General features: G+C 44.4%; 1 protein-coding gene across 3 annotated transcripts in view; it reads right to left on the bottom strand.

Moving 5' to 3' along the window:
- The window catches only part of VCPKMT (valosin containing protein lysine methyltransferase), a 77512-nt gene that overhangs the window by 32776 nt on the left and 18260 nt on the right, over positions 1-26476 (bottom strand). For 2 of the 3 annotated variants that reach the window (XR_008849047.1, XR_008849048.1), the window contains exon 7: positions 6750-6863. The gene's annotated coding sequence lies outside the window, so the exon portion shown is untranslated. Of the gene's footprint in view, positions 1-6749; positions 6864-20498; positions 20605-26476 lie in introns of those variants that run through there. The other variant, XR_008849049.1, reaches the window with a different exon arrangement.

The raw sequence follows: 26476 nt of genomic DNA, 5'->3' as shown, positions 1-26476 counted from the left end.
AATGATTTACTGGCGCTAGATGTTGTATGGGTCACAATAATTGTCTTGGTGCTTTCTGTGTCATTTTTCATACACTAGTGTCCGATTATTGTTATACACTTTATGAGGGTGGTTACCAAGCTGCTCGATAAGGCATATATAATATTCACATAGATTTCCTATGGGCAATTTTTTTTGCCTTTTTTCAACCGGAAGAGGCATCTACACTTGTTGTTTACTTTTTTAACTTTGACTTGATTTACATTGCATGGTCATTGTGTTGTGGATTTGGGATTATTGTTACCATTTAATAACTTAAAGGGGTATGCCGGGCAAAAACATCTTATCCCCTATCGAAAGGACCTTTTGGCTGTTACGCCCCAAAAATTTCTATGGGAGAGGGCGTAACGGCGTGACGTGATGTCACGTCCCCGTCTCGGAAGCCCAGCGGTTTCCAAAACTGCAGACTCAGCTATGCATAGAATGCGGGCTGCTGCAGGGAGATCATGGGGGGTCCCAGCAGCGGGACTTTCGATAAGATGTTCTTGCCCGGAATACCACTTTAAAACTCCAATGCTTGTGGAATCCCCCTATTGGGGTGAATTAAGTCCATGTGCCTAGGGCAGAACGAGCTGTATGAATAACATGGAGCAAACTACTGACCAAAGCCAGATGAGCTGTGTAACGTCGTACAGGGTATACCATTTATATTTATATTAATCCTTTATTATAATTGCAGGAGCTCAATCAACAATTCATCTGATTGATGTATGTCTACTAGCAGAATAGTGAGTACAGCTCTGGAGTATAAGGTTGGGTTCACATCACCTTTTGTCCCATACGGGACCGCATACGAAGGCATACGGGAGCGCAAGTTTTCAGCTCCCCCTGCCGTATGCGGTCCCGTATGTAATGCATTTCAATGAGCTGACCGGAGTGAAACGCTGACTCCAGTCGGCTCATTTTTGCCCCGCATGCGGTTTCCCCACCGCATCTAAAATCGTGGTCGACTACGATTTTAGGTCCGGTGGAGAACCGCATACAGGGCAAAAATGAGCCGACTGGAGTCAGCGTTTCACTTCGGTCAGCTCATTGAAATGCATTACATACGGGACCGCAAGTTTTCAGCTCCCCCTGCCGTATGCGGTCCCGTATGGGACAAAACGTGATGTGAACCCAGCCTAATACAGGATATAACTCAGGATCAGTACAGGATAAGTAATTATGTACACAGTGACCTCATCAGCAGAATAGTGAGTACAGGTCTGGGGTATAATACAGGATATAACTCAGGATCAGTACAGGATAAGTAATGTAATGTATGTACACAGTGACCTCACCAGCAGAATAGTGAGTACAGCTCTGGAGTATAATACAGGATATAACTCAGGATCAGTACAGGATAAGTAATGTAATGTATGTACACAGTGACCTCACCAGCAGAATAGTGAGTACAGCTCTGGAGTATAATACAGGATATAACTCGGGATCAGTACAGGATAAGTAATGTAATGTATGTACACAGTGACCTCACCAGCAGAATAGTGAGTACAGCTCTGGGGTATAATACAGGATATAACTCGGGATCAGTACAGGATAAGTAATGTAATGTATATACACAGTGACCTCACCAGCAGAGTAGTGAGTACAGCTCTGGAGTATAATACAGGATATAACTCAGGATCAGTACAGGATAAGTAATGTAATGTATGTACACAGTGACCACACCAGCAGAATAGTGAGTACAGCTCTGGAGTATAATACAGGATATAACTCAGGATCAGTACAGGATAAGTAATGTAATGTATGTACACAGTGACCTCACCAGCAGAATAGTGAGTACAGCTCTGGAGTATAATACAGGATATAACTCAGGATCAGTACAGGATAAGTAATGTAATGTATGTACACAGTGACCTCACCAGCAGAATAGTGAGTACAGCTCTGTCTTTTCTCTGCTCACATCTATAGATATGAATAAATGGGCACTTCTCTCTGTTAATTAGAAATCTATGAGGAAAATATCTAAATGAGTTTATGTCATAGAAACAATCATGGTGCACCTCACTTGCCTTTGCTGTTGTCATCGGTTTAGCGACTGTCCTAACCCAATACATCCCACGCCCTTTCTTATCCCATTTAATCGTGTTTTATGCCCACGTCTGTAATCAGATGGATTCTTTTGGTGACGGAGTCATGAATCACACGTTTGATCCTACTTCCTTCTGGGCTGAGCTCCCGGTCTCCTCAAAGGAGAGATCTATAGAACGCATCCTATATATTTTTAAAGGGACTTCGTCACCAGATCTTCAATGTATTTTTTTTTTTTTTTATTGGACTTGATGACATAAAGGGAGATATAGGCTGGTGGGCCACACTAATGCTTAGACTTAACTACAGGATGGGGATTACTAGCTGATAGATAGGACCCCCTACAGATCCGAGAACAGCCCTGCAATGTGTATATTCATGTTGTATAGTAAAAAAGTAACATCAACCATTGAAGAAAAATCACCAATAAAATGAAGAGACAAAAGGATAAGAAAATAGTTTTTTTTATTTTATTAAAACTATTAGTTAACATATGCAATATTCTACAATAAAAGGTGTAAACAAGAGGAAGGCAAAACATCCCCTATATCAGTGGTCTTCAACCTGCGGACCTCCAGATGTTGCAAAACTACAGCTCCCAGCATGCCCGGACAGCCGTTGGCTGTCCGGGCATGCTGGAAGTTGTAGTTTTGCAACATCTGGAGGTCTGCAGGTTGAAGACCACTGCCCTATAAATGGGGAAAAATCCTTCCAGACCGAAAGTATTTTTCGTTCACTGCAGAGACCATACTGGAGAGGGCCCTGACACATTTTTATAATATCATATCCTATCCTATTATCATATCCTATCCCCAGTGGCGGGACCCCCGCGATCAGGCATCTTATCCCCTATCCTTTGGATAGGGGATAAGATGTCTAAGCACCGGAGAACCCCTTTAATCAGAGTGGAGTATATATTATTTGTATTAATATATATCTATATCTATCTATCTATCTATCTATATATATATATATATATATATATATAGATAGGTATCTCAGGTATATCACCCATAACAATGTCAATTAATATAAAATAATATAAAATCATGACTGTAATACCTCATCTATTAATATGATCTAGTACTAGATAATTTTTGTAAATTAACTTATAAATGATCATTATATAAAAAAAAAAAAAAAAATGTCTGCACTCACCATAGTATTAGAAATGAATTCATGCTTTATTGCGGCAAAGTCTTAGCGCACATAGTCGAAAAAACATAATCACCGGGGTGCAGGGAGGGAGAGCGGCTGCCGGTAGCAGGAGCGTGTCAAGAGAACGACAACGCGGTTTCGTGTCAGACGCATCATCCAGTTCCGGAAGGAACCGGATGATGCGTCTCTGATGTGAAACCACGCTGTCGTTTTCTTGACACGCTCCTGCTACCAGCTGGTAGCCGCTCTCCCTCCCTGCACCCCGGGTGATTATGTTTTTCGACTATGTGCGCAATAAAGCATGAATTCATTTCTAGTACTATGGTGAGTGCAGACATATTCTTTTTTTTCTCTATGACTTTAATTTTTTATGATGTGCACGCAACGCGTTTCAAAACCATCATGCTCCTGTTACCGGCTGGTAGCCGCTCTCCCTCCCTGCACCCCGGGTGATTATGTTTTTTCGACTATGTGCGCTAAGACTTTGCCGCAATAAAGCATAAATTCATTTCTAGTACTATGGTGAGTGCAGACATATTCTTTTTTTTCCTCTATGTTTTTTATTTTTTATGATGTGCACGCAACGCATTTCAAAACCATCATGGTTTTGAAACGCGTTGCGTGCACATGATCATACAATAAATATTGTTATGATGACTTTGGATTATCTCCTTCCTCCACAGCGCGATCACAAGCTTCCAGTTTCTTGCCCGCGTCTTTGTTCCCTACTGTATCAATAGCGTATGGTTGGTGTAAGGTAAAATAGATTTTACCCGTTTGCTTGGTGTATTGTTTGCACAGTTGCTCACAGGACTTGATAAATTTTGCTCAACTATAGAAACCAGTGGGCGCCAGAGATTGGTTTAGGCTTTGTGTTCTAGCATCTGACACCTTTTACGTATCCTATTAGATGGTGGAGATTGGTGCAAAAAAAAGTAGGCTTTGTGCAAAAAAAAACAAAAAAACACTTGAATTTAGGCTTTGCGCAAATAATAAATACAGCTCCATTGCATAAAGTGGTGCAAGGTGCACCAAACAGTGAACAACTTTGAAAGATGTTCTACCAAAAATTGCGCAAACAAATGCAATTGCGCAAAAAATGCAATTGCGCAAAATTAGCAGGGACATTTCGAACATTGAAGTGGTGTAAGGCCAATGATAAATGTTCCCAATCGAGTATAAACCTGGTAATGCAGCTATCCTACATGGCCAACATTGGAGATTATCAGTAGTGTACCCAAGCCTGAGGCCTATGAAGCAGCATTAAGCACATACACACAGTACACACGTCAACCACTTCCTGAGGTGCAATGTGTCGCACATCGAAACCTCTTCCTGCCTGATAACTTCTCTCCTACAAATCACTTTCCACTATCACCCAAATTCCTGTGTTTCTGCCAAGCAAGGTCGCCGACTGCTGCTGAATCCACACGACTCCACTGAGCTGCCACTATACAGATCATGGAGTTATATAGGGGAGCAATGTGCGGCCTTTATGTTCACATCAGATTACACAAACAAAAGCGTCTGTATTATTTATATTTAACTAATTGTTTCATGTATTTTTTTATGTAATTTTATGTGGGAACATAGTAAATTTGTTGGGATTTAGCAGTGAAAACCTGTTTCGGGTTTTCCGAGTTAAAGGGGTACTCCGCCCCTAGACATCTTATCCAAAGGATAGGGGATAAGATGTCAGATCGCCGCGGTCCCGCAGCTGTGGAGCCCCGGGATCCCCGCTGCAGCACCGCGCTCTTATTACAGCAGAGAGCGAGTTCGGCAGTACAGGGGCCGGAGCATTGTTACGTCATGGCTCCGCCCCTCGTGACGTCACGGTCCGCCCCTTTCAATACAAGTCTATGGGAGGGGGCGTGGTGGTTGTCACGCCCCCTCCCATAGACTTGCATTAAGGGGACTGGCCGTGATGTCACGAGGGGCGGAGCCATGACGTAACGCTGCTCCGTCCCCCGTATCGCCCGTCATTACGCACAGAGCGAACTCGCTCTGTGCTGTAATGAGAGCGGGGTGCCGCAGCGGGGATCCCGGGGCTCCACAGCAGCGGGACCGCGGCAATCTGACATCTTATCCCCTATCCTTTGGATAGGGAATAAGATGTCTAGGGGTGGAGTTTTTTGATTTATTTTTTTTGGTCACAAAATCTGGCGCATAAAACGTGCAATATAATTTGGGCACAAAACCCCCCCCAAAAAAGAGTTTAGATCTCTTTAGTAAATCCCCCCCAGTTTGTCTTTCTTCTAGTGTCAAAAAAGTGGTGTAAAGTAAAATTTTTTGACCTTTTTGTTTTTTAACGTTTTGCCGCCCTCAGTCTTAGTGTAAAATGGATGGAAATAAGGTACAGGCCTGGAGTGTGTAGGAAGCCACGTCCCTTTTAAATCACTTTATGCTAAGCCCCACCCACTGGATACATGAAGCCAGACATAGAATTGTTAGCTTTCAGTGAATATTATATTTATTATTATTATTTTTATTATTATTGAACTCTAAAGGTAGGGTCACACGTAGCACATCTGAAGTGGGCCTACTGCACCTGAAATTCCACTTGCGGAATTTCCGCAGTGGAAAATTTACAAGCGGAACCCATTGGCTTCAGTGGATAGCAACATAATTTGCTTGTGGAATTTTAGCTTTGTAAACCAGTGATCTATAGAAATTGCTGGTTTAGTGTATGATCTGAAAAGAGTTAAGTAGCAATACACAGCACCATTACTTAACTCTTTCTTGACTGTGCTAAAGGTATACAATGTATACCTCCTGCCCAGCCAACCTGCATCCATGGCTGTATACCCCTTTTGCTCGATGCAGCAATTTCTGTCAGTTATGTACGGGCTTCTTTACAGTATACAGCAGTGTGGCCGGCCTCTTTACAATCCATGGGCTGGGCGCTCTGCATCCGACCCATGGAGTGGTACCCTGAAAGCAGTGAAATTATGCCAAAGGGTCAAAAACACAATGGGGGGGGGGGGGGGGATTTATCAAAACCTGACTTCTTTCATTTTTCACAGGTCTCTTTAAAAATGAAAGCACTCTGATTGGTTGCCATGGGCAACTGCACCACTCTTCCTCTACACAGGTCTAAATAAATCTCCCCCAGTTTCCACACAACTGAATAATAGCCAAATACTGGAAAAAGCCTTGGCAGTTTTTTATCCGCCATTTCTTTCAGGCCATTGAAAGGCCAAAGAAACATGGAAAAACATGGCAACCTTAGACACGTACTAGTCTTTAGCCTAGGAAAATAACGTAAAATGGTTTCATTCACTGACAGCAAGCACAAATCTTAAAACGGTGAGGCTGCCCAACACAGTTTAGGACAGTGGTCTTAAACTGTGGCCCTCCAGATGTTGGAAAATGTTAACTCCCAGCATGCCCGGACAGCCAATGGCTGTCCGGGCATGCTGGAAGTTGACATTTTGCAACATCTGGAGGGCCACAGTTTGAGACCAATGTTACCCTCCACCGGGGAGTTGCTTTATAAGCCGTTCTTTAATCTATTTCTATACCTTGTTTCATACTGATGTATTAGGCTGAATTCACACTGACATTATTTGGATGCAGTTGGAGTCGATGGGCTGGGATGTGCAGCAATAATATGGATGGTGAGAACCCGGATTTACCTGGAAAACAGCAAAGAAAGGGGTTAAATCGATGAAAGAGAAATGAACGTGCAACCTGAATTCTGTCAGATGTGTTAATTTTCAGTCTCACGTTCTTTGATTCTGAACTTCCTAATGGTTAGGAACCAGAAATAGAGTTTCTATGTATAAACCGTACGTGCAGAGGCTCCGAACAAGAAAGTGTTCATTGCACTGAATCTCCCCCCCCCCCCCCCACCGCTGCTTATCTCAGGGTACAAGTGATCGGTGTCATGGGGCAAGAATTGGTACAATACTTGGATCCTGCGCAAGCTTCAGCGTGAGGAGACGCAGACCACAATGGGAGGTGCAGTTGCTGAGGCAACCGTATGATGCTTAGTGAAGTTCCATGCATGGGCCCATTCCTGATAAACGGGACTCGTGCACAGAACTTCACTGAGCATGGCCTATGCCTCCCCACGATGGAGCTGGATCAAAGCATTGGACTTATACTTTAGGGTTGGGCTTAAAGCACATCTGCAGAAGGTTTCCCACAGCTGAAATTCTGCAAGCTAAACCCAGTGACTTCAATGGGAGCTCGCACTTGTGACTAGCTTAGGTGCATCCGCAGCGTGAAATATGCTGCGGATACGCTATGTGTAACCCTACCCTTATATGGAGTTAGGCTATGTTTACATCTACGTTGGAGTTCCTTCTCAGAATTTGTCTAATTAGCAGGACCTGTATGACAAAAAAATATGGGCACCAAAAGGAAACCAGATGGACCCCAATAAATTCAATGGGATCCATTGGTGTTGGGACCGCCTGGCTCCGTTTTCTTGCCCTGAATGGAGCAGAAGTGAACAAGGCCTTAGGGTATATCCACACGTGCATATTTTGCTGTGGATTTTCTGCAGAAATTTTTTTACTGCAAATTTTATGCTGCAGATTTTCTAATGGTAAATGATAACATATACTCCCTTCACATCCAGAGCTGCTATTTAAAATTCTGCTGGTTGCCCTTGGAAACAGTAAGCACTTCATAATCATGTGACCTTGCAGGCTTACTGTGTCATGTGATCTCCCATGAGGCATTGCTCTCTTGGAATGGGAGACTAGAAGAATTAGGAATGTAGCACTGTATGGAGATGCAAATATCAAGAAACTGAAGATCATCACAAGATAAGTAGAGGAAAGTCCATCAATGTTTCATGTAGAATTTAGTTTGAGCCTAATGATAAGGCCGAGTTCACATTGCTTTGCAAATACTATATCTGTATTGTGCAATATGTATTTATATGAATATACAGTGTAAATTAAAGGGTACCTTTCATCAAAAAAAACTTTTGATATATTATAGATTAATGTATGCAGAATAACTTTCCAATAGTATGTTATTAAAAAATATGCTTCTTTCTTTTTAATTTTCCACTTTGAAAAAATGACCACTAGGGGTCTCCCTACCAGTCCTTTTTTTTATAGATTCCTGGAGTCCTAAATCTCAGACTGCATCCGGGACACAGACAAGCTCAGCACTGCTCACTGGCAGTGAGCAGGTGAGTTTGTCTGTGTTCCAGCTGCAGTCTGAGATTAAGGACTCCTGCATGAGTGTGAAATCTATAAAAAAAAAAAAAAGACTGGTAGGGAGACCCCTAGTGGTCATTTTTTCAAAGTGGAAAATTAAAAAGAAAGAAGCATATTTTTTAATAACATGCTATTGTAAAGTTATTCTGCATACATTAATCTATAATATTTCAAAAGTTTTTTTGATGAAAGGTACCCTTTAATTGCAAGGACTGAGCCTAAACTGGGCATCAATTCATGGGACACATTGGAATAACTTATTTACACATTGTTGCAAATCCCAGATTTATCTGTGCACGGCCCATGTACTCCTGTGGATATTCACTGCACGTTGCAAGCAGTGTAGACGGAGATTTGTAATGTGTTTATACACATCATTAGCATTGTGTGAACACAGGCGAGAGATACCAACAATGCATGTGTTTCCATTCTGTCCTCAGGCACAGCTGAGATCAATAGTCGTTCTCTCACACAGGTTACTAGTTAATACAGAGATACACCTGCTTGGTAAGGACCAGATACACTAGCGGTCTTCAAACTGTGGCCCTCCAGCTGTTGCAAAACTACAACTCCCAGCATGCCCAGACAGCCAACGGCTGTCTGGGCATGCTGGGAATTGTAGTTTTGCCACATCTGGAGGGCCACAGTTTGAAGACCACTGTACTATGGCTAGGTGTCAAAACTGTGGACCTCCAGCTGTTGCAAAACTACAACTCCCAGCATGCCCAGACAGCCAACGGCAGTGCCAAGGCAGTTATTGTAAGTCAGTTCAGGACTGGTGTAGATTTACGGTGTTTTGGAGGGGTTTGTGACTTTTTGTGCGCCATTTGCACTTGATAAATCCGTTACCACTGCAAAGTGAAAACTGAAATTGACTTTCGCAAGATCGTTTGTAGCTTTCTGCTTACAGCCCAAAGTCGCAAAAAAAAGTGTTTTGGCGCGCATGCAACATTTCTTGCGCCAAATCTAAGAAAATAAAAAACAGCCCTAAAGACAATGATAACTGCCCCCCCCCCCCCCATATGGGCAAAAGAAAGTAAGCCTGATACTTTTTATAGGTCACATTCTCAAGCTGCGGCTTCCTCACACATGTTGCCCGATTGTTGCGGATTTATTGTGTTTTTTTTCCCCTAATGACTTTAATGGAGTCTGCAATAATTCCACCAGTGCTATGGATTTTTGCTGCAAAACTTTTATAGCGCATTTTATTTCAGCAAAAAATTAATAAAATTAAAGGGGTGTTCCAGGCAAAATCTTTTTTTATATATATATATCAACTGGCTCTGGAAAGTTAAACAGATTTGTAAATTACTTCTATTAAAAAATCTTAATCCTTCCACTAGTTATTAGCTTCTGAAGTTTTCTGTCTAACTGCTCAATGATGATGTCACGTCCCGGGAGCTGTGCATGATGGGGAAAATATCCCTATAGGAGCTGGACAGCTCCCGGGAAGTGAGTCATCAGAAAGCAGTTAGACAGAAAACAGCAACTCAACTTCAGTAGCTAATAACTATTGGAAGGATTAAGATTTTTTAATAGAAGTAATTTACAAATCTGTTTAACTTTCCGGAGCCAGTTGATATATAAAAAAAAGTTTTGGCCTGGAATACCCCTTTAAGGAAAACTGTCAGCTTGTTCCCCCATTAGTGGCTACAGCCCTTTATATAATAGGGGGCTGGACTAAGCTCATTGGTCTGCAAACCTGTAAGTCCTGAACCCAGTGAACTCTGGGTACATCACATGACCCAGTAAGGTCCTTAAACAATTATACATCACAACTGTACATCACATGACCCGGGAAAGGTCCTATACATTTATATTTCCTATACATTAAACAATATATCAACATCATTTATATGAGGCAACCAGGGGTAAGCCCTGCAGGAGAGCCCTATGGAAATGGAGGGACTCTGGCTGAGGGGACTTTAGGCAGGGACAGGACCAGGTCCTGTACCGAGACAACACACTATGAACTCCCTCCATGAGGACTAGGATTTCATAGCCTCCTAGATAAGTTGTCTCCAAACTGTGGACCTCCAGGTGTTGCAAAACTACAACTCCCAGCATGCCCGGACAGCCGTTGGCTGTCCGGGCATGCTGGGAGTTGTAGTTTTGCAACATCTGGAGGTCCACGGTTTGGAGACCACTGCCTTAGAACCCTTTTTGGCCTGTAAATGTCTTGATCTCATTCTCCAAACCTCTCCATCCTGTAATAGCAGGTTGTGCGGCTCTGAGTCACCGATCTCCTCCCGTCATCATATAATCAGTTTAACAGGTAAAGAATAAGTGTGAACGCCGAGGAGCGGAGATCTGGAAATAGGAGTCATTTCTATTTACATGCAGGTTGATCAGAAGTGTCATCTGGAGAAGGAATGTAGGTCAGCGGAATGGTGGGAGCCGCAGTGTTTTAGCTCCTTTTTAGACTTAAAGGGGTACTCCCGTAGAAACCTTTTTTTTTATTTTTTTTTTTTTTTTTAAATCAACTGGTGCCAGAAAGTTAAACATATTTGTAAATCACTTCTATTAAAAAATCTTAATCCTTCCAGTACTTTTTAGGCGCTGTATACTAAAGAGAAATCCCAAAAAAAAGAAATGCATTTCCTCTGATGTCATGACCACAGTGCTCTCTGCTGACCTCTGCTGTCCATTTTAGGAACTGTCCAGAACAGGAGAAAATCCCCATAGCAAACATATGCTGCTCTGGACAGTTCCTGAAATGGACAGCAGAGGTCAGCAGAGAGCACTGTGGTCGTGACATCAGTGAAAATGCATTTCTTTTTTGGATTTCTCTTTAGTATACAGCCCCTAAAAAGTACTGGAAGGATTAAGATAGAAGTGATTTACAAATCTGTTTAACATTCTGGCACCAGTTGATTTAAAAAAAAAAAAATAAAAAAAAAATAAAGGTTTCCACGGGAATACCCCTTTAAAGGAGCCATACACCCCCAAAATATAAAATACTGTGAATATACATCTGTGGCTTTATATTAGTTTAATAACCTGTGTAAACTGAATTGTGGTGTCCGCACACCTTCTAAAGTTGTTGAGTGGCAGCAGTTCCTCCCGATTACCCCCCCCCCCCCCCCCAATGCACATGCACACCCAGTTTGACCGAGTGTGCACATGTCAAAAAGGAGAAGAGCGAAAATCTCAGCCAGACTCCTAGTCGGAAGGCCTCTGTACACATTAGTTAGTGTGCCGCCCTTCTGGAATTGGTGGGTTTAGCCGATTTTGGCGTAATGAGTATGGGGCCTTAACTGTGGTGGTTGACGCTGATTTCCATGACCATCATTGTAGTGCCCATATTTCAGTCTGTATTTCAGTGCAGAGATACTGTTAACAAAGCCTCACCGATAGAGGATTGCTGGGGTTCACTTACTTATAAGGCTTATTTCAACATGTAACTTCTTCCGCATTTCCCGTATAGTTATGTGAAGTGGGCATACGTGTGCTCGGCTGCCATGTCCTCTATTTCCCCCCCCAACACGGCCATTGACAGGAGGAAACACAGGTCCTTGCCCCTCATTCAAACCCCTTAGGCCGCGTTCACACAATGGAATTTCTGCTCGGAAAAGCCGTTGCAGCAGAGTCCCACTGCACCTTGCACACGGCAGAATTTCCGTGGCAGATGTTTCTGCCCCAAAAATTCTGATTCTGGTCCCCACAATAAGAATTGACTTGGAAATGCATTGCCGTCTATGAAGATGTGCGGAATGTCCACCCATGTTTTCCAGGTGAACATTCCGCAAAATATCACCAGCCATAGCAGTAAAAACGCTCAAAGGGGTTATCCAGGAGTAGGAAATGTATTATTTTTCTTCACTCCCCTTCTACTCCTGCCTTACTGTCGTCTTTTCAAAAAAATTGCCGTAAATAAATGCGGCGGTACCATCAAACGCCGTAGCCATTGATTGTGAGCAGGGGTGTTTTCGTTCACTGACGGCAAACACGTGTCTTAGAAATGGAAACTCAAAGGGGGAGATTTATCAAAACCCTTCCTGAGGAAAAGTTGCTGAGTTGCCCATAGCAACCAATCAGATCTGTACTTTCATTTTGCAGAGGCTTTTTCAAAAATGAAAGTAGCGATCTGATTGGTTGCTATGGGCAACTCAGCAACTTTTCCTCTGGACAAATTTTGATAAATATCCCCCTTAGTATAATAGAAAGTTATTTGACTTATTTAGCCAAATAAAGAACTTATTTGGCTAAATAATACCAAATCCTTGTATTGTTTGATGGTGTAGTTTCCACGTGGTCGGCTCTGCATTGTCCTCGTTGATAGAAAATTGCACATTATTGTATTACAGTGTTTCCCAACCAGTGTGCCTCCAGCTGTTGCAAAACTACAACTCCCAGCATGCCCAGACAGCCTTCGGCTGTCTGGGCATGCTGGGAGTTGTAGTTTTGCAACAGCTGGAGGCACACTGGTTGGGAACCACTGGTGTATTATGTAGATATGTTGACAAGCAGGTCCCCCGCCTCCCTGGTGCTTGCTGCTTCCTGTCCCCTCCATCGGTAGGTGTGGTACTTTTTAAGATTTCCTGTGACACGGTCACGTTCTGTTCTCTAATCATGATCAATTGCTCAGCTTGCTACCGCACCCAGCAACCATAAAAACGTCATTACATAAGACTGTAAACAAAAAAAGCTCTCGACAGCAACGAGGGGGATACGCAGCAGAACCCTGCATCCCAGGCGTGCCAGATGTTGCCAAAGTTTTAGCAATACAGTAATAACCTCATCATGAGCGAGAGGCATTCCCACCCCTGTGCTCCGGCCTGACTGATCACAGCAAGCGGAAAGCACAGCCCAGAAACTTTACACAACTGCGGTGTCCATTTTAGGACATCGTCAGTCATCAGCCGTAACTCCGTCCTCCGTCAGGTGAAACTGCGTCCCGCCTCCACCCTCGGAGCAATCACCACCAGTCATAACTCCGTCCTCCGTCAGGTGAAACTGCGTCCCGCCTCCACCCTCGGAGCAATCACCGTCAGTCGTAACTCGGTCCTCCGTCAGGTGAAACTGCGTCCCGCCTCGGACCATTCGCCGTCAGTCGGCAGCCACAACTCCGTCCTCCGTCAGGTGAAACTGCGTCCCGCCTCCACCCTCAGACCAATCGCCGTCAGCTGTAACTCCGTCCTCCGTCAGGTGAAACTGCGCCCCGCCTTCTCCCTCCGACCAATCGCCGTCATCCTTCAGCCACAACTCCATCCTCCCTCATCTGAAACTCCCTCGTCCAAAACGCCGTCATGCCTCAGACGATTCTCCCTCAAACGCAACTTCCTGTCGCATAGCAGAGCCGACGCTGCACAGCATGTATAGCAGAGTTGAGAAACTTGCACGTGCACTACAGACAGTAGATGTACTACAGAGTCTGTATAGCAGAGCCGACACTGAATAGCGTGTACAGCAGAACCCGTATAACAGAGAGACGACACTGACTCGGCTCTGCTACACGGCAGGAAGGTTTTTTTTCGTCTGAGGGATGATGGAGTTTCGGATGAGGGAGTTTAGGATGACAAAGGAGGGAGTTGCGGCTGACGCCTGACAGAGATTGGCCTGAGGGAGGAGGCGGGACGCCGTTTCACCTGACGGAGGACGTAGTTACAGCTGACGACTGACGATGTCCTAAAATGGACACCGTACACAACTGCTGCATGTACTCTGCTTTTGTGGTACTACAAGTCACAGCATGTCCTGGTACTTCAGATCCTGCAGTTTCTTTAAAGTTTATGTCCAGCATTGATCTCTCATCTGTTCTGCAAAGATCGGTGCGGAGAGACGCAGCACTTGCTGAGCGGTACAGCTGTCGAGGACAGTACCATGCGTGGCAAAGTCCGTGCCCGAGTCCGATTCATCAGAAAAGGGCACATGCATGGAACTCACTGGGCATTGTATAGTATAAGTTCAGCATTGATCTTCCCTCCGTTCTGCAAAGATCAGTGAGGTGAGAATGGACCGGACCTAAAACCGTAGTATACTGTGGTTTTAGGTCCGGTCAGGAAACCGCATACGGGTCAAAACTCAGCCGACCGGAGTCACCGTTTGACTCCGGTCGGCTCATTAAAGTAAATGGAGTCACGAGCTGATCCGGCTGGCGTACGGGAGCGCCTGGTTTTCCCCTCCACCAGCCGGATCCGGCACCCGTATGTAAAAAACGAGGTGTGGATGCAGCCTAAGTCCCGTTCATCAGAAATGGGCTTGTGCACGGAACTCGCTGGGCGTGGTATAGTGTAAGCCCAGCATTGATCTCCCGTCCATTCTGCAAAAATAAGTACAAAGATCAGTGCAGAAGGACATGGCTTATGCAGGGCGATACAGTTGACGAGGCAAGTGTGGTGAGCCACGGGTGTGATGAGGTGTATGGGGCAGATGTTGTAGTCCAGGGGCAGATGGTGTTAACTCCTAAATGTTCGTGACGCCAGGGTGTGGTTTTCCCGAATAACCACCCGAATGGTAGCACCGCTGGTCCTAGTCAGGCAGGGCAATTAAGATTCCAAGACCAGGTTAGGGTTAACGGTAGCTTTACTGAGGTAGACAGATGGTAACAGTCTTTACAGCTAGGCCAGGATCCCAGAGAGGTGACCAGTAACACAGGGGACCTCGCAGCTTGCTGGGACTTGCAGTGACTTTAGCACAGCCACGCTGACTTTAATAGACTTGACTTGACTGAGGGTAGTGACAGCAGTAATAGATGACTTGACTTACTGACATGTGGCTGTAGGTTAGGCTTGAGGCCTCCAGATGTGCTGGACACGGGCTCTGAGACTTCTGGACTCGACTTGACCTCAGCAGAGAAAGAATCACTAGAGAGAAATTGTAATACTTCCCCCTCTTTTAAAGGGGGGCTGAGCAAGGAGCCCATAGGTCAAGCTACAGGTCACCCGGTTAACTGGTGCTCTCTGGGTAACTTATCATGTGAATTGAACATGTGACCAACTCAAAGGTCCTTAAACATAATACATATAACACTATGGGGAGACACTGCAGGAGAGCCCCTAGGACACAGAGGAACTCAACCTGACAGGGCCTAAGTACTGTACGGGAGCATATCCCGTACTGGGACATCATGCCCAGCAAGTTTTGTGCATGAGTCCCATTGAACAGAAATGGGTTTGTGCACAGAACTCACTGGGCCTCATATAATCTAAGTCTGTTCTGCAAAGATCAGTGCAGAGAGATACAGTTCAAGCTAGGCGGTACAGTTGCCGAGGCAAGTTCCGTGCACGAGTCCCTTTCATCAGAAAATGGCATGGAACTCGCAGGGAAATACCAGACTTACATTTTACGGGGTTTTGATGCAGTTTTCCTGCAAGGATTACGATCTGGTGCTGATTAAAGGGTACTTATGTCTGTAAATAACTTTTGACATGTTATAGTGACGTCAGAAGAATTGATCATGGTGGTCTGGCTGTTAAGAGACTTACTGATTGCCAAAATGAATGGTCAGCAGCACCATCTGTAAATTCGTACATCGTTCTCTAAGAGATCTGAGAGGTTCTCAGCAACCGATCCCCTACTGATCAAAACTCGACATGTTACTATGACACTTCAGAAGTTCTCTAAAGAGATAGCTACGCATTAATGATGAGTGAACAATAAATGGGTCTGTACTCGGAACCTGGCGGCTCAGTGCGCACAGAAAATTTCACTGTATCTTTTAGTGCAAATCCCCAAAGACCCTGAGGGAAACTGATCAATTTTGGTGTGCGTGAACTCCATTATTTATCAAAACCTGTGTCGAGAAAGAGTGGTGCAGTTTCCCATAGCAACCAATCAGATCGCTTTTTTCAGTTTTGAAAAGGCCTCTGAAACATGAAAGAAGCGATCTGATTGGTTGCTATGGGCAACTGCACCGCTCATCCTCTGCACAGAGTTTGGTAAATCTTCCATGTGGAGTTAACACGCAAAATTGATCAATTCCCCTCAAGGTCTCTAGGAAATTTGAACTAAAAGATACCCGAAGTCTTGTAGCTGTTCACATATCAGGTTTGAAGGAAAGAACCCAATCTTATCTCGTTCTTATCATATAATGCTTTACACTCTGTATACAGACACACCTACAGTCAGTAACACCGATGTGGAGAAAGTTCTATGTAACACTCATTTATCACATACATGCTACATACAAATGTGGTGTCGGGGTGCGATGTGAGGTGTAGGGGCAGATGGTTTTGCCCAGGGGTAGATGGTGTTAACCCCTTAGTGTTTGTGATGCCAGGGGGTGGTTTGCCTTTGTAACCACCCGAAGGTAGCACCGCTAGTCCTAGGTTAGGCAGGGCAAATAATAGTCCAAGGCCAGGTAAGGGTTAACGGCAGCTTTTACTAAGGTAGACAGATGGAAATAGTCTTTACAGCCAAGCCAGGATCCCAGAGAGGTGACCAGTAACACAGGGGACCATGCAGCTTGCTGGGACTTGCAGTGACTTGCGCTGACTATAATAGACTTGACTTGACTGAAGGTAGTGACAGCAGACAGAGATGACTTGACTTACTGACTTGTGGCTGTAATTTAGGCTTGAGACCTCCAGATGTGCTGGACACCGGCTCTGAGATGTCTGGACTAGACTTGACCTAAAGATCTAAGAGAGGTGTAAGAGCAAAGAGCCCAAAAGGCTAGCTGTGGGTCACCTGGTGCTCTCTGGGTAACAGAACATGTGACTTTAAAGGGAACCAATCATCAGATTTTACCCTATGTAACGCTTGGCAAAGCGTTATATAGGGTAAAATCTTTATTTTCACCATTCCCGGGGTGACGCTCCTGCCCCCAGGGATGGTGAAGATATGAAGTTATAAACTAGTCACCGCCGCCGCCGTAAGTAGTCACCTGGGCGGGGAGCTCTTCTCATCTACTCCCGTTCTTCGGCCGGCGGCGACGCCCCCTCCGCTTGATTGACGGGCCGCGTCATCACTCTGCTCCGTCTGTTCAGTGAGCGGAACGATGATGCGGCCCATCAATCAAGCGGAGGGGGCGTCGCTGCCGGCCGAAGAACGGGAGTAGATGAGAAGAGCTCCCCGCCCAGGTGACTACTTACGGCGACGGCAGTGACTAGTTTATAACTTCACATCTTCACCATCCCTGGGGGCAGGAGCGTCCCCCGGGGATGGTGAGGACAACAATTTTACCCTATATAACGCTTTACCAAGCGTTATATAGGGTAAAATCTGATGATTGGTTCCCTTTAACATATGACAACAATTATCATGTGAATAATAACCATGTGACCATATCAAAGGTCCTTTAAACGTTATGTACAACCTATATACTTTATAGGGGAACACTGCAGGTGAGTCCTGAGGACGTACAGGGACCCAAGCTGATAGGATTGTAGGATGATATCCCGTACTGGGACATCACACTAAGGCAGTGTTTCCCAACCAGGGTGCCTCCAGATGTTGCAAAACTACAACTCCCAGCATGACCGGACAGCCTTCGGCTGTCCGGGCATGCTGGGAGTTGTAGTTTTGCAACATCTGGAGGCACCCTGGTTGGGAAACACTGCACTAAGGTGTACTTTGCTGCATATTTTCTGTAGCTGATTTTGATCCCCAATGACTTCAATGGGTAGGAAAATATGTGGCAGCAAATATGCAAAAAATATGGTACGTGTGACCCTACCCTAAAGCTCACAAGGGTTACCGTTTCTCATTGAGGAGATTCATCTTTATATGTTCCATGAGAAAATATTATTCTGACTAGTGCATGCAAAAAAAACCTGCCTTTTTAGTGCCACCTATATGCCAGTTTGTATACCTCTTCTCTTCCCTATGGTCTGCCGCTCAGCCCTGTTAATTTAAATGGGTCAGGATTAGATCACTATAGCTGTTTTTTTTTTTTCTCTAGTAACATCGCAACTAGAGATGAGCGAACTTACAGTAAATTCGATTCGTCACGAACTTCTCGGCTCGGCAGTTGATGACTTTTCCTGCATAAATTAGTTCAGCTTTCCGGTGCTCCCGTGGGCTGGAAAAGGTGGATACAGTCCTAGGAGACTCTTTCCTAGGACTGTATCCACCTTTTCCAGCCCACCGGAGCACCTGAAGGCTGAACTAATTTACGCAGGATAAGTCATCAACTGCCGAGCCGAGAAGTTCGTGACAAATCAAATTTACTGTAAGTTCGCTCATCTCTAATCGCAACCCTTGTAATGATTTTGTGGCTGGTATTGCAGTTTAGTTCTATTGGAGTAAATGAATCCGTGACGACCCAAGCCAGACAAGCGCACATCCTTCCTAAGCATGTCCATTACTGTCTGCCAGGTACGTACTAAAATCACCTTATGGTGGAGAACCCCTTTAAATGGGCACTCTCAATAAAACTCATTTTTGCTATTTCACTCCTGGTAAATGAAAAATCTTTCTAATGTACTTTTTATTTAAAAAAAAAAAAAGGAAGTTTTCTATGTTTTATTTGTGTTTAAAAAAAGCTGCCACTAGGTGTCTCCCTACTTGTCCAGAGCACATTCTCTCCCCGCCCCCATTTCTTGCACTTGCAGACTTTGGACTCCTCCTGGCCTGACAGAAGTCCAAAATCAGGAAATGCAGTCTGGAGTTCTGAGGGGGGGTGTGCAGCCTTGGCCAATCATAGCTCATCTTCCACTGAACTGCTCTGGGCTTCGTATAGCAGAGTGAGGGAGGAAGTTCTCCCCTGTATGGCTTCAGATGATGTCACGCCTGCTGGGGAACGCCCTTTCCCAGTCTGTGAATCTGACTGAGACTGAGCAGAAAATACAGAGCAATATCAAGGTAGAAAACTAACAAATAATAATAAAAAAAGAGGCAGGGGTTGGTTTATCATGATGGGGGCGGTGACCTGGGAGGATTATAACATTTAACAAGATCATGAGAGGTACTCTTTTTTTTTTTTTTAAATGGGTCTCTGGATGAAAAAATTGACTCTTAAAAGAAAAAATGCAAAAAATGAAAAATTGTCTGTGTCCTCAAGGGGTTAAATGCTTCAACACCAGACACATGTAGGAAGAATAAAACAATACCCTCTGCTCTATTACTGGGCACCGCACAGCCACCCAACTCTTAATCTGGGCACAATGCCCCTCATCACAGGAATAACACATAACAAAGAGCAGTGCCCTCTCAGCAGAACCATGCCAGTGACGTGCCCGCCCGGTCTTCAGTTTTGTTAACCTCGTGTAGGGCTGCAGTGCCACAACCTCATGATCACCGAATCAGGGTCCCAAATTTTGCAGGCCAACTGTGGCCAGAGCTGTGAAGTGGCTAGAGATGAGCGAACTTACAGTAAATTCGATTCGTCACGAACTTCTCGGCTCGGCAGTTGATGACTTTTCCTGCGTAAATTAGTTCAGCTTTCATGTGCTCCGGTGGGCTGGAAAAGGTGGATACATTCCTAGGAAAGAGTCTCCTAGGACTGTATCCACCTTTTCCAGCCCACCGGAGCACCGGAAAGCTGAACTAATTTATGCAGGAAAAGTCATCAACTGCCGAGCCGAGAAGTTCGTGACGAATCGAATTTACTGTAAGTTCGCTCATCTCTAGAAGTGGCATTTTCAGCAGACACTACTGTCAGGCGTATGGTTTCCCAGCCAGGGGGCCTCCAGCTGTTGCAAAACTACAACTCCCAGCATGCCCGGACAGCCGAAGGCTGTCCGGGCTTGCTGGGAGTTGTAGTTTTGCAACAGCTGGAGGCTCCCTGGACGGGAAACACTAGTCTGAGTGTATCCATGGAGCGTTGGGGCAAAAAACAAAAAAATGTGCATACCTCATAATTTGCTATTTTAGAATTTTCCTTGGTTGCCGGGATACAGACATCATCTACCGGAGATGGGAGTGTAACCTACTTCTCTGTATTAACCAGGCACAGATTAATGTGGAGGGGGAAATAAGGGCACAGGTGCGGGGGAACCAAACATCTGCCCGTCCCTTGTATCCAGCCAGAGGGCAGAGCTGATAAATGCTCCCCGAATGGCCCAATTTCTATGTTCCCTGCACAAGCCCCTCCCCCCTTCTTTTTAAAGATCACATAGTAGTTTTTATTTATTTTTATTTTTTTGTTGTCTTTCAACTTTTATTTAATTTATTTATTTTTTGCTTAAATTACCATTGCATTATTGGTTAATAGGATTTTAATTTCGGAAAGTTCACGATGTTCTCCTCTGTTGTCAAGTTCTATTGTCGCCCGTCACGATACTCATAAGGGTTGTCATCCAGCTTTCTTAGGTTGCTTAAAAAAATATTTAATAAAAAATAAATAAAAAGACCGCACACTTAGGGGTCTAAAGGGCACTTTATTATAGATGTTTCACATAACAATGGAGCTCAGTAAGGTTGCCCCCTTTCCCCAATCGTTTTTGTGTTAAAGGGGTATTCCAGGAAAAAAAAAACTTTTTTTTTTATATAAATCAACTGGCTCCTGAAAGTTAAACAGATTTGTAAATTACTTCTATTAAAAAAATTTTAATCCTTCCAATAATTATGAGCTGCTGAAGTGGAGTTTTTCTTTTCTGTCTGGCAACAGTGCTCTCTGCTGACATCTCTGCTTGTTTCGGGAACTGCACAGAGTAGAAGAGGTTTGCTATGGGGATTTGCTTCTACTCTGGACAGTTCCCGAGACAGGTGTCATCAGAGAGCACTTAGACAGAAACGAACAACTCAACTTCAGCAGCTCATAAACACTGAAAGGATTAAGATTTTTTTTAATAGAAGTAATTTACAAATCTGTTTAACTTTCTGGAGCCAGTGCATATATAAAAAAAGTTTTTTCCCGGATAACCCCTTTAACCCCTTAAGGACTCAGGGTTTTTCCGTTTTTGCACTTTCGTTTTTTCCTCCTTACCTTTTAAAAATCATAACCCTTTCAATTTTCCACCTAAAAATCCATATTATGGCTTATTTTTTGCGTCACCAATTCTACTTTGCAGTGACATTAGTCATTTTACCCAAAAATGCACGGCGAAACGGAAAAAAAAATCATTGTGCGACAAAATCGAAAAAAAAACGCCATTTTGAAACTTTTGGGGGCTTTCGTTTCTACGCAGTGCATATTTCGGTAAAAATTACACCTTATCATTATTCTGTAGGTCCATACGGTTAAAATGATACCCTCCTTATATAGGTTTGATTTTGTCGCACTTCTGGAAAAAATCATAACTACATGCAGGAAAATTTATACGTTTAAAAATGTCATCTTCTGACCCCTATAACTTTTTTATTTTTCCATGTATGGGGTGGTATGAGGACTCATTTTTTGCGCCGTGATCTGAAGTTTTTATCGGTATGATTTTTGTTTTGATCGGACTTTTTGATCACTTTTTATTCATTTTTTAATGATATAAAAAGTGACCAAAATACGCTTTTTTGGACTTTGGAATTTTTTTGCGCGTACGCCATTGACCGTACGGCTAAATTAATGATATATTTTTATAGTTCGGACATTTACGCACGCGGCGATACCACATATGTTTATTTTTTATTTTTTTTACACTGTTTTATTTTTTTTATGGGAAAAGGGGGGTGATTCAAACTTTTATTAGGGAAGGGGTTAAATGACCTTTATTAACACTTTTTTTTTACATTTTTTTTGCAGTGTTATAGGTCCCATAGGGACCTATAACACTGCACACAGTGATCTCTAATGCTGATCACTGGCGTGCATTAACACGCCTGTGATCAGCATTATCGGCGCTTGACTGCTCCTGCCTGGATCTCAGGCACGGAGCAGTCATTCGTCGATCGGACACCAGGGAGGCAGGTAAGAGCCCTCCCGGTGTCCGATCAGCTGTTCGGGACGCCGCGATTTCACCGCGGCGGTCCCGAACAGCCCGACTGAGCAGCCGGGTCACTTTCACTTTCACTTTAGAAGCGGCGGTCAGCTTTGACCGCCGCTTCTAAAGGGTTAATACCGCACATCGCCGCGATCGGCGATGTGTGGTATTAGCCGCGGGTCCCGGCCGTTGATTAGCGCCGGGACCCACGCGATATGATGCGGGATCGCGGCGCGATCCCGCTTCATATCGCGGGAGCCGGCGCAGGACGTAAATATACGTCCTGCGTCGTTAAGGGGTTAACTATTGAGACCCTTAGGCCAGGTTGACACTACGGAATTTCCGACCAGAATAACAAAAGATTGATCTTGTCCGTTCTTCAGGCGGAAATTTGCTCCGCAGACATCACCATCTATAGGGACAGCAACGTCCATGCGGTCCTATCGCCAACTGAGTCAGTCAGGGACGGCCGCATTTGGAATCTCCGGAGGGATTTTGTCCGGCCACAAATTTTGCAGTGTGAACCCGGCCTTATACAGCACTGTGGTGTCCCAGCACCATAGACTGTCCTGCGGGCTGCGGATCTCCTCGGGCAGACCTGCGGCACAGGTGTTGGCCCCACTAGGTGACTGACTGCTGTGTTTCAATTGTTCAAGCACTTTATCAAATGTTTATTATATTTTCCATATGCACTCTTTATCTGGGTTATATCTTTAAAGGGGTACTACCGTGCTGACAACTTATCCCCTATCTATCCCCTATCTAAAGGACCCCTATCGCTGGGGACCCCCGCGATCTCGCACGCAGCACCCTGCTCTCATCAGGCCCTGGGGCGAACATCGCTCCGGGTCTGATGACTGCCGATAACGGGGCCGGAGTATAGTGACGTCACGCTCCGCCTCCTCAATGTAAATCTATGGGGCAGGGGGCGAGACAGCTGTCTCGCCCCTGCCATAGACTTGCATTGAGGGGGCGGAGCGTGACGTCACACGGGGGCGGAGCTGTGATGTCACGATCACCGGCTCCGTCATCAGACCCGGAGCGGATGTTCGCTCCGGAGCCTGATGAGAGCGGGGTGCTGCGTGCGAGATCGCGGGGGGGTCCCCCGCGTGATCAGGCAACTTATCCCCTATCCTTTAGCATGGTACCCCTTTAAAAGCAGAGGAGCAGTGTAAGCCATGTGACCCTGCCTGCCCAATTGAAACCCCTAAATTGTTAGCACAAATCTCTTCTCAAGTCTTATCCAGCCATTCTGCAAGGGATCCACCGGACAGTGGAAATTCAAGCCCTGGAAGAGAAAGTCACAGGACCTAGCAGACTGGAGAATCTTCAGTCTCATATCAAGTTAGTATTACTCTATTGGGTGAAAAGCACCATAAGTCCCAGCAAGGCAACAGGGTTCCCAAGGGGTTACACTGCATCCTCTCCACTCTGCGCCATATTGGCATGTCATAACATCGGCACCCTGCTTAGTAAAGACAGTTATACTCCCTGTGTCTGGCCCAGGAGAAGCTGTCTCCAACCTCAGACCATGTATAGGCTAACGGTGCCCTGGCGTCACAAAGTGATCAGGTATTCCTTGCACCCCCGTGGCACCACAGCCGAAGGCTGTCAGGACATGCTGGGAGTTGTAGTTTTGCAACTGCTGGAGGCACACTGGTTGAAAAGCACTGCCCTATCCTGTGGATAGATATGTTCTGTACTGGAGTACCCCTTTAAACTACCTCCAACAGGTGGCAGTAAAGCGCCAGCTCATTTCCATTTGAAGGAGAGCTACTCAGTATTTCAAGATGTCAGAGAGGCGAAGGTTAAGAAGAGGTCACATAGAAAGCGCCACATCATTCCTCCATATATCAGTGTACAGATAATAACAGCCTGGTGTGTATATACTTTTCTCATTATTCTGCCATTCCGTACAATGGAAACTCAGCCGCCTTTGTTACAGGTAATGACACCTTGCACCCTGACATTGATTTTATATACAGGAGCCATAAATCTCGCACGCAGCTCAGTAATAAGCGAGGATGGAGTCGATCCATTAGTAATGGGGGAGACAGTGAGCAAGGTGAAGCAACACCTATAAATAATGCAGCGATGTCCTTCCTATCCACAGGATTCGTCTCACCGGCTCCTGCCTACTGGATTATTCATGGTCCTGGGGATTCTTCAGTACAGAGAGGGATGACCAATGCACAATATGAGATTTTTTTAGGGTCTTTGATATGGTAACATTTTTAAAAAACGCTTTATTTTACTTTGTAAAATACTATGTCATCAGCTGTAATCTTTGGAAGAACTTGACATCAAGTGTTTAATTTCCCTGCAGCACCTCCGCAGGGAAAGTAAAGTATTACACCATGCCCATAGAAATCAGTGGGCTATGAATGTAATGTACAGAAGTGTTGGGTCCTTTAGAGAAAGTGATGTGTTTCATAGCCACACTGTACTAGACCTGATCATAGTAAATCCAAAGTTACAACGGCAACCAAAGTTTGGTATCTCCCATAAGTGAGTCCACCCCTCACATTATATATACAGTATATCCCATAAGTGAGTCCACCCCTCACATTATATATACAGTATCTCCCATAAGTGAGTCCACCCCTCACATTATATATACAGTATATCCCATAAGTGACTCCACCCCTCACATTATATACAGTATATCCCATAAGTGAGTCCACCCCTCACATTATATATACAGTATCTGACATAAGTGAGTCCACCCCTCACATTATATATACAGTATATCCCATAAGTGAGTCCACCCCTCACATTATATATACAGTATATCCCATAAGTGAGTCCACCCCTCACATTATATATACAGTATATCCCATAAGTGAGTCCACCCCTCACATTATATATACAGTATATCCCATAAGTGAGTCCACCCCTCACATTATATATACAGTATCTCCCATAAGTGAGTCCACCCCTCACATTATATATACAGTATATCCCATAAGTGACTCCACCCCTCACATTATATATACAGTATCTCCCATAAGTGAGTCCACCCCTCACATTATATATACAGTATATCCCATAAGTGAGTCCACCCCTCACATTATATACAGTATATCCCATAAGTGAGTCCATCCCTCACATTATATACAGTATCTCCTATAAGTGAGTCCACCCCTCACATTATATATACAGTATATCCCATAAGTGACTCCACCCCTCACATTATATATACAGTATCTCCCATAAGTGACTCCACCCCTCACATTATATACAGTATATCCTATAAGTGAGTCCACCCCTCACATTATATATACAGTATATCCCATAAGTGAGTCCACCCCTCACATTATATATACAGTATATCCCATAAGTGAGTCCACCCCTCACATTATATATACAGTATCTCCCATAAGTGAGTCCACCCCTCACATTATATATACAGTATCTCCCATAAGTGAGTCCACCCCTCACATTATATATATATATACAGTATCTCCCATAAGTGACTCCACCCCTCACATTATATATACAGTATCTCCCATAAGTGACTCCACCCCTCACATTATATACAGTATCTCCCATAAGTGACTCCACCCCTCACATTATATACAGTATCTCCCATAAGTGACTCCACCCCTCACATTATATATACAGTATCTCCCATAAGTGAGTCCACCCCTCACATTATATATACAGTATCTCCCATAAGTGACTCCACCCCTCACATTATATATACAGTATCTCCCATAAGTGAGTCCACCCCTCACATTATATATACAGTATATCCCATAAGGGAGTCCACCCCTCACATTATATATACAGTATATCCCATAAGGGAGTCCACCCCTCACATTATATATACAGTATCTCCCATAAGTGTCAGAGGCAGCAAAACAACCCCAAAATATCATTGACCCTCCACCATATATTTCACTGTAGGTTCTGTGTTCTTTTCATTGTAGGCCTCAATCCGTTTTCGGTAAACAGTAGAATGATGCGCTTTACCAAAAAGCTCTATCTTGGTCTCATCTGTCCACAAGACGTTTTCCCAGAAGGATTTTGGCTTACTCAAGTTCATTTTGGCAAAATGTAGTCTTGCTTTTTTTATTTCTCTGTCAGCAGTGGGGTCCTCCTGGGTCTCCTCCATAGTGGGGTCCTCCTGGGTCTCCTCCATAGTGGGGTCCTCCTGGGTCTCCTGCCATAGCGTTTCATTTAATTGTCGACTGATAGTTTGCGCTGACACTGATGCTCCCTGAGCCTGCAAGACAGCTTGAATATCTTTGGAACTTGTTTGGGGCTGCTTATCCACCATCCGGACTATCCTGCGTTGACACCTTTCATCATTTTTTCTCTTCCGTCCAC

Source organism: Hyla sarda, chromosome 11, assembly GCF_029499605.1.
Source record: "Hyla sarda isolate aHylSar1 chromosome 11, aHylSar1.hap1, whole genome shotgun sequence".
Lineage (NCBI taxonomy): Eukaryota > Metazoa > Chordata > Amphibia > Anura > Hylidae > Hyla > Hyla sarda.
Note: the sequence above shows the minus strand (reverse complement) of the source record. Positions and strands in the feature narration are given on the sequence as shown.